The 13,677-nt window shown below is 37.3% G+C and overlaps 1 non-coding gene across 1 annotated transcript; it reads right to left on the reverse strand.

The window, feature by feature from the left end:
• Positions 1-6,350: 6,350 nt before the first annotated feature.
• On the reverse strand, positions 6,351-6,466 carry LOC135275593 (U5 spliceosomal RNA). The gene has a single exon (XR_010343204.1). It is a non-coding gene; the product is annotated as a U5 spliceosomal RNA (small nuclear RNA).
• Between the last annotated feature and the right edge of the window lie 7,211 nt (positions 6,467-13,677).

The raw sequence follows: 13,677 nt of genomic DNA on the forward strand, positions 1-13,677 counted from the left end.
GGGGAAGTACAACTAAGAGTTAAAAACAGGCAAGGCTCAGTGGCTCACACTGTGATCCCGGCACTTTGGGAGGCTGAGGCAGGTGGGTCACTTGAGTCCAAGGGTTTGAGACCAGCTTGGGCAACATGGCAAACTCTTGTCTCTACCAAAAAAAAAAAAAAAAAAAGAAAAAAAATTAGCTGGGCATGGTGGCACACGCGTGTAGTCCCAGCTACTCTGGAGTCTAAGGTGGGAGGATTGTTTGAGCCCAGGAGGTGGAGGGTGTAGTGAGCTGAGATTACATCACTACATTCCAGACTAGGGACCCTGTCTCTAAGATGAAATAAAATGAAAAACTGAGTTCTGAATAAGTTAGGTGAATCCATAGATCTAACCATGACTAGTTCACTTCTTCTTGATTATATGAATATATTTCCTTATCTTAAAAACATTAATCTAGTTTGAATAGGCTTCTGTCATTTGCAACCGAAAGTCCAGATCAGTGTTGAGGGTAAGAGTAGATGCCAGGGGAACAATTTGGTAGGTTATTAGAGTGGTATTGGTGAGAGATGATGGCTTGAACTAGTGTGGTTATGATGGAAATGGAGAGAGGCCAACACATTTAAAATCTATTTAGGAGATACAAATCAGCAGGCCTGGGTAATTGGGTAATTGATCAGATTTGGGAGTGAAGGGGAATGAGAGTAATGGAGTCAAAAACATTTGCTAGTTTTCTGGATTGCACATATAAGCATGCCGTTCACTGGAACAGAAAACACCCAAGAAAGAGTAGTTTTGGGGGTGGTAAGGAAAGGAGATCTTTTTTTTTTTGAGACAGAGTCTCACTCTTTCGCCCAGGCTGGCCTGCAATGGCATGATCTCAGCTCACTGCAACCTCTACCTCCCAGGTTCAAGCAATTTTCCCTGCCTCAGCCTCCTGACTAGGTGGGATTACAGGTGCCCACCACCATGCCTAGCTAATTTTTGTATTTTTAGTAGAGATGGGGTTTCGCCATGTTGGTCACACTGGTCTCGAACTCCTGACCTCTGGTGATCTGCCTGCCTCGGCCTCCCAAAGTGCTGGGATTACAGGCGTGAGATACCAATACCATGCCTGGCCGAAAAGAGATCTTTAGTTCAATTGTGACCATAATGAGTTTGGGATTTTTGAGAGACACATGTCTGTTAATGGCAGTATCATCTTACTAATCATGTAGACCTAAAACCATTATATTCTTTAACTTACCTCTCACTATCATCCCTGCAAACCCAGAAAAATCTTAAGGTCTATATTTTTAAAAATTCAACTTCATCGAAGCATATTTTAGAAAATGAAAATGCATACATTTCATATGTACAGTACAATGAATTGTGCATATGCACATACCCAGGTAACCATCTGCACAATCCAGGTATAAAACATATCCATCACCCAAGAAGTTCCTCTGTATTTATTCCCAATCTATCTGCTGCTCCCACAATCCCTGGTCTGAGGTAAACACCAATCTTCCTTTTATCACTGTAGATTGATTTTGCTTTTGCTAGTCTTTTGTGTAGATGGAACTATAGAATATGCACTTTTCAATGTCTAGATTCTTTAGTTCAGTGTAATGTTTTTGAGACTGACCCATTTTATTGTAAGTTACTCCATTGTGTGGAAATATCATAATTTGTTAATTCACTCTGCTGTTAATAGATTTTTGAACTATTTCTAGTTTTTGTTTTTTGGGAACAAAGCTGCAATGAACTTTTCACCTGCAAGTAAGTCTTTGTGTGGATGTATGTTTTTATTTGTCTTGAGTAAATTCTTAGGAGTTGGATTGCCGAGTCACATGGTAAGAATGTGTTTGCTTAACTTTATGGGAAATTGCAAAATTATTTTCCAAAGTTGCTGTACCTCCAGCAATGTGTGAGAGCCAGTTGCTTCCACATTCTTGTCGACACTTGGTATTGTTATTTTAAAAAATTTTAGCTATCCTAGTAGATGTATAGTGGGTATCTCATTGTGGCTTAATTTGCATTTTCCTGATAACTAATGATGCTGAGCATTTTGCATGGTGCTTATTTGCTATCTGTATGTATTATCTGGAGAAGTGTCTGTTCAAATCCTTTGTTCATTTTTTCCTTTTTAGTTGACACATAATCATTGTACATATTTATGAGATGCAGAGTGATATTTCCATACATGTATACAATATATAAGACTCAAGCTGGGCGTGTTGACTCATGCCTGTGATCCAAGCACTTTAGGAGGCCAAGGTGGGAGGATCACTTGGTCAGGAGTTCGGGACCAGCCTGGCCAACGTGGTGAAACCCCAACTTAAAAAAAAAAAAAAAAATCAAATCAGGAAAATTAGCATATCTATCACCTTGTGCATTTATCATTTCTTTGTTTTGTGAGCATTCAAAATACTCTCTTCTAGCTTTTTGAAAATAAACATGAAATTGTTTTAAACTATATTTACCCTTCACTGCTTTAGAACATTAGGACTTACTTCTCCCATCTAGGTATAACTTTGTATCCATTAATCAACCTTTTCCTGTCTTTCCCTCCCCACTATCCTTCCCAGCTACTAATGTCCACTTCTATGAGCTCATTTTTTTTTTAGCTCTTACATGTGACCAAGAACATGTGGTACTTATCTTTCTGTCACTGACTTATTTCACTTATTTTGTTAATTTTTTATAACACCTTTTCATTTTGAAATAATTATAGGTTCATAGTAAATTAGAAAAATAGTACAGAGTGCCACAAACCCTTCACCTTGCTTCCCAATGGTGACATGTTAAATAGTTGTACAGTATCAATACCAGCAAATTTATTCCAGTATTTCTATCCACAAAGTTTATTCAATTTCACCTTCGATAAAATCTGCATTCATTTGTGTGAGTATGTTGTATAGTTCTATGTAATTTTATCTCATGTACAAATTTGCGTAACCACCACCACAATCAAGATACAGAGCTGTTCTATGATCACAAAAGCACTCCTTCACTACTTTGTATTCACATACCCCACTATAATCTTTCTCCTATCTTCTAACAAACTCTCGTCTCTATCTCTAGAGTTTCATCATTTTGAGAATTTTATATATTAATAAATAGAATCATATAGTAAGTAATCTTTTGAAATTGGCTTTTTCACTCAGCATAATTACCTCGAGAGTTACTCAAGTTGTGTCTATGAAAAATCTGTTCCTTTTTATTTCTGTGGAGTATTCTATAATATGATAGATGTATCACAGTTTTCACATTCACCCATTGAAAGATACTTGAGTTGTTCCTAGCTTTTGACTATTTGTAAAGCTGCTATGAACATTCATGCACAGGTGGTTGTTATGTGAACATAGGTTTTTATTTCTTTTGCATAAATGCTCAATAATATTGGGTTATATTTTCATTATTGAGTTATAAGAGTTTTATGAATATATTCTGAATAAACTCCCTGATGAAATATGTAATTTGAATGTGTTCTCTTTAATTCTGTGGGTTTTAGCAACTTTCTTGATGGTATCATTTGCAGCACAAAAGTTTTAAATTTTGATGAAGTTCAAATAATCTATTTTTAATTTGGTTGTTTGGGCTTTGGGTATCATACCTAAGAAACCATTGCCTAATCCAAGGTCACAAACATGATTTACATATATGTTTTTTTCTAGGAGTTTTGGTTTTAGGACTTGTAAAGTGCTAAACTAATTGTTGAGGTCTTTGATCCATTTTCAGTGATTTTGAATATAATGCAAAAGGGGAGTCCAACTTCAGTCTTCTATCTGTGGATATCCAGTTGTTCCAGATCATTTGTTGAGAAGACTATGATTTCTCCATTGAATTGTCTTGGCACCCGTTTCAAAAATTAATGGTCCGTAAATGCATGGGTTTACTTCTGGTAAAATTCTGTTTCATTGGTCTATATGTCTATTCTTACACCAGTACCACACAGTCTTGCTTGATTACTGTAGCTTTGTAGTAAGTTTTGAGAATAGGAGGCATGAATTCTTCAGTTTTGCCCTTCCTTTTCAAGGTTGTTAGGTTAATCAGAGTTCTTGGCATTTCCATATGAATTTTAGGATCAGCTGGTTAAATGCAACAAAGAAGCCAGCTGAAATTTTGATAGAAATTCTACTGAATTTGTAGATCAATTTGGGATGTATTATCATTCTAACAATATTAAGTGTCTTCAAATGCAAATGTCTGCATTTACTTAGGTCTTCTTCAATGTCTGTCAGCCATGTTTTGTAGTTTGCAGTGTACTAGTCTTATATTTCTTTTATTAAATTTATTTTGTTTTATTTTATTTTGAGACAGTCTTAGTCTGTCACCCAGGCTGAAGTGTAGTGATCTCAGCTCACTGCAATCTCTGCCTCTCGGATTCAAGTGATTCTTGTATTTAAGCCTCCTGAGTAGCTGGGATTACAGGTGTATGCCATCACACCTGGCTCATTTTTGTATTCTTAGTAGAGATGGGGTTTTGCCATGTTGGCCAGGCTGGTATCAAACTCCTGGGCTCAAGCAATCCACCCACCTCGGCCTCCCAAAGTGCTGGGATTACAGGCGTAAGCCACAACACCTGGCTGTTAAATTTATTCCTAAGTATTTTGACATAATTGTAAGTGGAATTGTTTTTAAATTTCATTATAACTGATTATTCATATTACATAGAAATTCATTGGTTTTTGTATATTAATCTTATATCCTGTAAAATTTTTGGATTTGCTTATTAGATTCCAAGTATTTTAATGCATTACTTAGGATTTTCTATATACAAGATTATGTCATCTGCAAATAGAGATTGCTATAGTTCTTACCAATCTAGACAGGCTTTATTTACTTTTCCTGACTAATTGTCCTTGTTAAAACCTCAGTGTAATGTTGAATAAAAGTAGAAAGAGCAGAAATTCTTTTTTTCTTCATTGTTTATAATTATAGGGCTAAAGTTTCTAAACTTTCAACATTAAATATGATATTAGCTGTGAGTTTTCCATTGATTCCCTTTATCATGTTAAGGAAATTCCCCCAAATTTGTCCTGGTTTGTTGCCTCCCTCCTTCCCTCCCTCCCTCCCTTCCTTCTTTCCTTTCCTTCATTTGATTTTAACATGAAAGAATTTGGAAGTGGGAGTAGGCATAGGATATTTGGGGGCTCTCTAACAGTCTCTAATACAAACTCTTATTTTAGACAAAACAAACTTTATTTAAACAGTTAGTTGATGAATAGGCTATTTTCAGTCTTTTCTTATTGCAGATAATGTTGCAATATGCATTCTTGTACACGATTTAGGTATCCGAGAAGCTAAAGCATGATCATGTACACTTTCTCTTAATATGTTCTCTTGACAATGAGAACAACTCAGAGTTAGGGACCAAAATATATTAATTCTTTAGTATGTTAATAAAAAATGCTTTATGATTCTATTCTTTCATCTTAAATGGCATCTGTCATTTGTAATTCAAATAACATAAACTTTTTTCTTCCAAACAAGCTATTTATCCCAATCAGAGATTTTTTTCCCCAATCCTTTTGACAGAGATAATATAAAAAAAGATCTTTTTTCTCTCCTTCATTCAGGCCAAGTATTTATTATAAGAATCATCAGTGTTTAAAAATAATTTGGGTTTACAGTGCTGATGTAGATGCTGTGGAGCAGAGATAATATGACAGACACACCCCGGGGTGACTGTATCTTTAGAATTATTGCTTATTCTCAGCCTTCAGAAATCAGACACTATGGTGGGACTATGGAGTCATATTTCTACCAGGAGACTCCACTTGGCTAAAACAGGAATGGTCATCAAACTCAAGAGGAACCAGGCCATTGACTGGGCTGAACAACTTAGTCCCTTTCCTCAATAATTTACACCCAAAGGCAGAGAAGTGTGGTTGATAGTGTAAGAAACTGGAAATTCAAAGTCATGTAGAGCTGGAATTAGAGTTAACATAAGACAAGACAGAGACCGTGCAGGCTTCTCTTGTGGGCAAATGTAACTAAATAATTTGGCAAAGGGAGTCAGTCTTCAGAGAGAAAAATGTGGCAGTGGTGCAGTGAGAGTCCAGAGAGGGAAACAGAGGAGGAGCTTCAGAGCTTGTTTATCCAGCGCCAAGCCTCATGTGAAAGCAGAACGTAATTCCTTTCTATGGATGTATGCATTATTCCGTACACTTGAGAATTACATTTGATTCGGTTTTAAAAAATAAACTTTTAACTTTGAAATAATTTTAGCTTTGCAGATAAGTTGCAAAAATAGTACAGAGAATTCCTGTATATTTCTCATCTGATTTTTCCATTGTTAACATACTACATTTCCATGGGATTTTTGTCAAAACTAAGAAACCAATATAATTTCATTATTATTATTATATTATTATTTATAAATCAGCCCAGCAGAAACAGGGCCTCAAAAAATTGGATTAAAACTCAGAATTTTCCCTCTCCACAGAAATCTTTTGTAAAAGGCAAAAGATTTATACAATTTGAAGAGAAACCAGAGTATATCATTCCATTATTATTAATACAATTCCAGCCTTTATTTGGATTTCACCAGTGTTCCTATTAATGTCTTCCTTCTGTTTCAGGAGGCAATCCAGACACCATATTTAGTTGCTATGTCTCCTTCATCTCTTTTAGTCAGTGATGACCTCTCAGACTTTTCTTGTTTTCCATGACTTTGACAGTATTTTGTAGAATATCCCCAATCCAGGTTTGTCTATAGTTTCTCTCATGATTAGATGTGGGTTGTAAGTTATGGAAAAGAATGCCATAGAAGCTAAGTACCCTCCTCATTACATCACAGCACATCAGAGGTACCTGATATCCACATGACATCACTGGTGAGGTTAACCTTCATTACTTGGATTAAATGGTGTTTGTCAGATTTTTCTAATTCAGTGTTACTACTTTTCTCTTTTCCTGCTCTATTCTTTGGAAGTGAGTCATCATTTCAATGTATTTTTCATGGTTCTCCAGAGAAACCAAACCAATAGATTTGTATATATATACACAAAACATATATATATATATCTGTATATATATATACACACACACACACACACACACACGTACATACACATATAAATATATATATACACATATATGTATATGTACTTATGTGTATGCATATCTATATAAAAGAGATTTATTATATGTAATTGGCTCACATAATTTTGGAGGCTGATGAGTCCCAATATCTGCAGAGTGAGTCATCAAGCAGGAGACCTGGAGAGCCCATGGTATAGTTCCAGTCTGAAGGCTGGTAGGCTCAAGACCCAGGAAGAGCCAGCATTTTATTCTGAGCCTGAAGACAGGAAAAAACCAAAGTCCCAGCTCAAAGGCAGTCAGGCAGGAGGAGTTCTCTCTTACTCAAGGGAGGATCAGCCTTTTAGTTCTTTTCAGGCCCTCAACTGATTGAATGAGGCCCACCCACATTAGGGAAAACAATCTGCTTTATTCAATCAACTGATTTATTGTTAATATCATCCAAAAACATTTCACAGAAACACCCAAAATAATATTTGAGCAAATATCTGGGCACCCAGTGGCCCAGTCAACACATAAAATTACTCATCACATACACCGTCAAAGTAGGGGCAGGCGGATTAAGCTCTACCTCTTGAAGAAGGAAGTATCTCTAGATATTATGTGGAATTCTTCTGTAAGGAAGATTTGTCTCTTTCCCCCACCACGTAGGTTTTTATCCCTTGCACCCAATCAAATGTGCCTTAAAATATAAGGCCTGAATGTGTTCAAAGGATAAATAACCCTGCAGGATGGTTTTTCATTTTAAATTTAGGTAGCATACATATTTTCTGTTGTGAACTTTTCTTCATATCCTATAAAATTTAATGTCTCTTCTGGTTGACTCTTGGTGAACCACTCTTCCCCTATGGTATTTTGGTTTTCCCCAGCTCATCAGGTACTTACTGAGTGCCTACAGCGCACAGGGCTGATGCTCAGGCTAGAGACTCTGACGTTAAAAGGAAGTCCCTGCAGTCAAAGCATTTACCACCCAGTGGGGCAAGCAAAGGTGTAGTTAGGAGATGTGGGTTGAGTCGCAATTTACCAGTTTCTCTGATCTCAGGCAGGTTAGTTTAAAACTCCTTTGAGCCTCAGCTTCCTCACTTGTCAGAAGAGTATAATAACCATAATAATAATAATAATGATAGTTCAACAATAATAGTAACTCAGTAAAATACTGTTTGTGAGGAAAAACGTAGTTTTTACATTGTTACACAAATGCTAGCTATTGTTCTCAATAACAATTTATTGAGATTGATAAGAATATATATGTCATTCAGGCTGGAGTGCAGTGGTGCGATCTCGGCTCACTGCAACCTCAGGCTCCCGGGTTCCAGCGATTCTGCTGCCTCAGCCTCCTGAGTAGCTGGGATCACAGGTGTTCACCACCATACCCAGCTAATAGTTTTAGTAGAGACAGGGTTTCACCACTTTGGCCACGGTGTTCTTGAACTCCTGACCTAAGACAATCCAGCCGCCTAGCCCTCCCAAAGTGCTGGGATCACAGGCGTGAGCCACTGTGCCCAGCCAGATATTCTTATCTCTAAGGTTTATAGCTTCAGAAACCAAAGTCCAAAACGATTAAGTTCCTGGCACAGAATCATGCTGGCAGTTATGTGGAAGGGCATATGATCTTTGCATTTTCTTATTTCCGTATCACTGCACTGCAAGAATCTTACACACTCCAGTTTATAAGAGCAGACTGTCTATTAAAAAAATATTCTGGGATACATCTAAAAAGCCATACTATGAGATAGAAAAAAAATAAAAACTCTGTTTTGCATTTGTCCTGGAAGCTGGGAGAGAACATGTTTTTTGGACATGTTTGGAAATGTACCATAGGTTTTGATTCTTATCCTTGCTCTCCAGGCTTTTTTTGGGACACTTGAGAGACTTTTTGGGATTCAGGAAAGCATAATGTCACTTTATTTTTCAAATTCTCAGGGTGCTAGAAGTTTTAAGTCTTATTTCCTAGTCTGACCTTTCATTGTAGCTATTATTTTTTGATATATAATATTCATGATTCATTTTGTTGAAGAGGAGATTTTATTTAATGTCAATAAATATGTATGAGTGTTAGGAGGAATGTACCTGTGCGGCGAGGGCTGGCGAGAATTACAGGGGCCAGTACAGTTAAACAGAATGTGGGGATAACGTCATTGACATCCTCGGTGTAAACCTCATGATTGAGAAAAAGATGGGGATCATCTTCTGCTGAAATTCATCATGAAAAGATTCTCAAAAGCATATTTGAAACAGATGACAAAATTGTAAGGACTCAGTTTATTTTATTTGGAAAATAGTATTCCCTTGTGGGAGATCTGGGCTAACAGACTTCAGAATTTTGGCTCTGTTCAAAATTCCCCGACTCACTGGGTGGCTTGGAAAAATGATTTAAATCTACTATACTGCAAGATAGAATAATGATAATTTGTAACACTGTACTTGGCACTTGGGTGTAATTATATTAATGTCTAGTGTGTACGTATGATTACTATGTGTCAAACCATATGCCCAGCACTTTACAAGCTGTAACTCCGCATCCTCTAGGAAGCATGTACCATTCTTGTTCTTATTTCACACATAAGAAAATTGTAGGACTGGGTGCAGTGGCTCATGCTTGTAATCCCAGCACTTTGGGAGGGTGGCTCACCCCTGTAATACCAGCACTTTGGGAGGCTGAGGCAGACAGATCACATGAGGTCAGGAGTTCAAGACCAGCCTGGCCAACATGGTGAAACCCCATCTCTACTAAAAATGCAAAAATAGCTGGGCTTGGGCATGCTCCTGTAATTCCAGCTTCTAGGGAGGCTGAGGCAGAATTATTTGAACCCTGAAGGCAAAGGTTGCAGTGAGCTGAGATTGTGCCACTGCACTCCAGCCTGGGTGACAGATTAAGACTCCGTCTCAAAAACAAAGTCAAAAAAGAAAGAAAGAAAATTGTAGTAGGAATTTTTCAGTGTATCGTAACCATCTATTTGCATGTTGGTCTTTTCCTCTGGGCCTGAATTGGTGAGAGTAGGGACTGAATCATCATAGCATCTGCATAGACTCTGGTTCATAGCTACACCAGATCAATAAATCTGATCTAATCTATACTTTAGAAAATCACCATGTGTAGGATGAAAGTGTGGAAAGATGAGGTGAGGAAAGAGCTGAGACTATTTCAATTGTTTAGGCAAAATCAAATATGAATTTATATTTGTATAAAAAAGTAAAAAAAGGGAACATCAAAAGATAAATAGTGATATAAGATTTTAACTAAAAGCAACAATGTAAGCTATCTCTAATAGAGCTATTAATATTTAGAATTACATTGATGAGATAAAGAACATGTATATTTTATTTTAAAAATACCTTCGAGAATATCATAACACATATATTGTGTTAGCTTTTTTCAGTTTGATCTCTGTCCTATGACTGAGCTTGAGAAGTCCCACACTTCTTTGTTGAGAAGTCCCCAATAAATAAAAATTTCATTGAGTATTAGAGCTTTAAGCAGTGATTTAAACGAGAAATACGGTAAACAGTAAGAGGATCATATAAGCTGCATTAGGATATTCTTGGCATGTGTCCTATCAGAAACCTAGCCTTCACCCATGAGAGGCATCACTAATCAATAACAGAACTCTTCCTCAATAAGCCTGGACTTGGCCTGGGAATCCTCCTCAACTCAGTACTCCTGGTTCCCACAAAGGACACATTGGAATAGGCGCACAAGTTGAGGACTATTATTCCAGGGTTATTGCGTGGGACTTCTCAAGCTTAGATGCAGGAGAGAGATTGCACTCAATGTGAAGAATAACAAAAGGGTTGACATAGTATATGTATTATGATATTCTTGAAGGTATTTTTTAAAAAACATATTTTATTAGAAATGCACTTATTTTTATTTTTGGAGACAGGGTCTTTTTCTGTTACCCAGGCTGCAGTGCAGTGGCACAATCATTGTTCAGGGAAGCCTTGACTTCCTGGGTCTGAGCGATCCTCCCACCTCAGTCTATTGAATAGCTGGGACTACAGCTGAGTGTCACCATGTTTGGCTAATTTTTGTATTTTGTGTAGAGACGAGGTCTTGTCATGTTGCCCACGCTGGTTTGGAGTTCCAGGCTCAAGTGATCCTCTCAAAGTGCTGGGATTACAGGCTTGAGCCACCGTGCCCAGCTGGAAATGCACTTTAAAAATGCACTTCTGGGCTGGGCATGGTGGCTCATGCCTGTAACCCCTGCACTTTGGGAGGCCAAGGTGGGTGGATCACCTGAGGTCGAGAGTTCGAGACCAGCCTGATCAACATGGAGAAACTCTGTCTCTATTAAAAATACAAAATTAGCCAGGTTTGGTGGCACATGCCTGTAATCGTAGCTATGCCAGAGGCTGAGGAAAGAGAATTGCTTGACCTGGGAGGTGGAGGTTGCTGTGAGTGGAGATCACTCCATTGCACTCCAGCCTGGGCAACAAGAGTAAAACTCTGTCTCAAAAAAAAAAAAAAAAAAAAAAAAAAAAAAAATGGAGGCTGAGGAGGGCGGATCATTTGAGGTCAGGATTCAAGACCAGCCTGACCAACATGGTGAAACCCAATATCTATTAAAAATACAAAAATTAGCCAGGCATGATTGCACACCTGTAATCCCAGCTACTTGGAAGGCTGAGACAGGAGAATTGCTTGAACCCAGGAGGTGGAGGTTGCAGTGAGCCAAGATTACGCCACTGCACTCCAGCCTGGGTGACAGAGTGAGACTCTATTTAAAAAAAAAAAAAAAAGAAGCACTTCTATGGTAACTTTTTGCTGTGATATAATTTCAAACTTTCAGAAAAATTATAACAATGGTACAAGGAATTTCTTTACATCCTTTACCCAGGTTCACTCATTGTATACATTTTCTCCATTTGCTATTTCATTCTGTCTATCCATTATATCTGTCTTTCTACCTATCTACATACATATTTTTCTAAACCATTCAAGAGAAAATTGTAGTCATCTCACTTCTTTACTCTGAAACATTATTATTAAATTTTTAAAAATGCACCTAGTATAAAATTGAATGTTTTTGGTGTATTTTTAGCACAAAGATAGCGCCATGCAACTATCACCACAACCAGGATACCAAACAATTCTGTTGCCATAAAACCCTTCCTCATGTTGCCCTTCTATAGTCCAACCCCCTACTCTTAAACCCTGGTCATCACTGATCTCTTATCCTTCTCCATAGTTTTGTCTTTTCCAGAATATCATAGAAATACAATCATGCAGAATGTAAACTTTTAAGATTGACTTCTTTCACTCAGTATCATGCTTTTGAGATTTATTCATATTCTGTGTATAAAGCATTCACTGTTTATATTGCTGCTCAGTAATACTGCATTATACGGAAGTATCATAGGTTTGCTTATTCACTCACTGATAAACATTAAAATTACCATTTCAATTTTCAAGCAATTATGAATAGAGTTGCTATAAACATTCATGTACAGGTTTTTATGTGAACATAAATTTGCATTTTTCTGGAGTAAATACTTATGGATGGGGTTGCTGGGTCATATGGTAAGTGTATATTTAAATTTATAAGAAAGTACCAGGCCGGGCGCGGTGGCTCATGCCTGTAATCCCAGCACTTTGGGAGGCCGAGGTTGGTGGATCACGAGGTTGAGATCGAGACCATCCTGGCCAACATGATGAAGCCCCGTCTCCACTAAAAAAACACAAAAACTAGCTGGGCGTGGTGGCGCGTGCCTGTAATCCCAGCTACTCGGGAGGCCGAGGCAGGAGAATTGCTTGAACCTGGGAGGCGGAGGTTGCAGTGAGTCGAGATCGCGCCATTGCACTCCAGCCTAGCGCCTGGTGCCTGGCGTCAGAGCGAGGCTCTGTCTCAAAAAACAAAACAAAACAAAACAAAGTACCAAACTATTTTCCAAAGCAGCTTTACTCTTTTGCACTACCACCAGCAATGTATGGAAGCTCCAGGTATTCCACATTCTTGTCGGCACTTGATATTGCCGATTTTCAGAAGTATTCCCACCTCATTTGGAATGCTTTGAGTAGGATTGGGATTAGTTCTTCTTTAAATGACTGTTCAAATTCAACAGTGAAGTCATCAGACTAGACTTTTCTTTGATAATTTTGTTGCTTGTTATTGATCTATTTAGGTTTTGGATTTCTTCATGGTTCAATCTTAGTAGGTTGTATGTGTCTAGGAATTTATCCACTTCTAGGTTTTCCAATTTCTTGGCATGTAGTTACTCATAATGTCTCTAATGAGCCTTTGAATTTCTTTGGTATCAGTTATAATCTTTCCTTTTCCATTTCTGGTTTTATTTATTTGGGTCTTTTATCTTTTTTGATATTTTCAGTTTAGAAAGACTTTTTAGGTATTCAAATAAATGTGTAGTGATATCACACTATGGATTTAATTAGTATTTTCTTAATGGCTAGTGATGTTAAGCATATTTTCATGTGTGTGTTTGCCATCTGTCTATTGTATGTAATAAAGCATTCATTGAAATCTTTTACTTTTTTTTAAACTGGGTTGTTCATTTTCTCATTGTTGATTATTAGGAGGTTTTTTTTTCAATATTGAGGTCCTTTGTCAGAGTTATGATTTACAAATATTGTATCATAGTTTAAGTTATTAATGAAGTCCAATTTATTGATTTTTTCTTTTATGTATTGGTCTTATGGTGTCATATTTAAGA

This window comes from Aotus nancymaae, unplaced genomic scaffold (assembly GCF_030222135.1).
Source record: "Aotus nancymaae isolate 86718 unplaced genomic scaffold, 86718_ANA_hifiasm-v0.15.2.pri h1tg000016l, whole genome shotgun sequence".
Classification (NCBI taxonomy): domain Eukaryota; kingdom Metazoa; phylum Chordata; class Mammalia; order Primates; family Aotidae; genus Aotus; species Aotus nancymaae.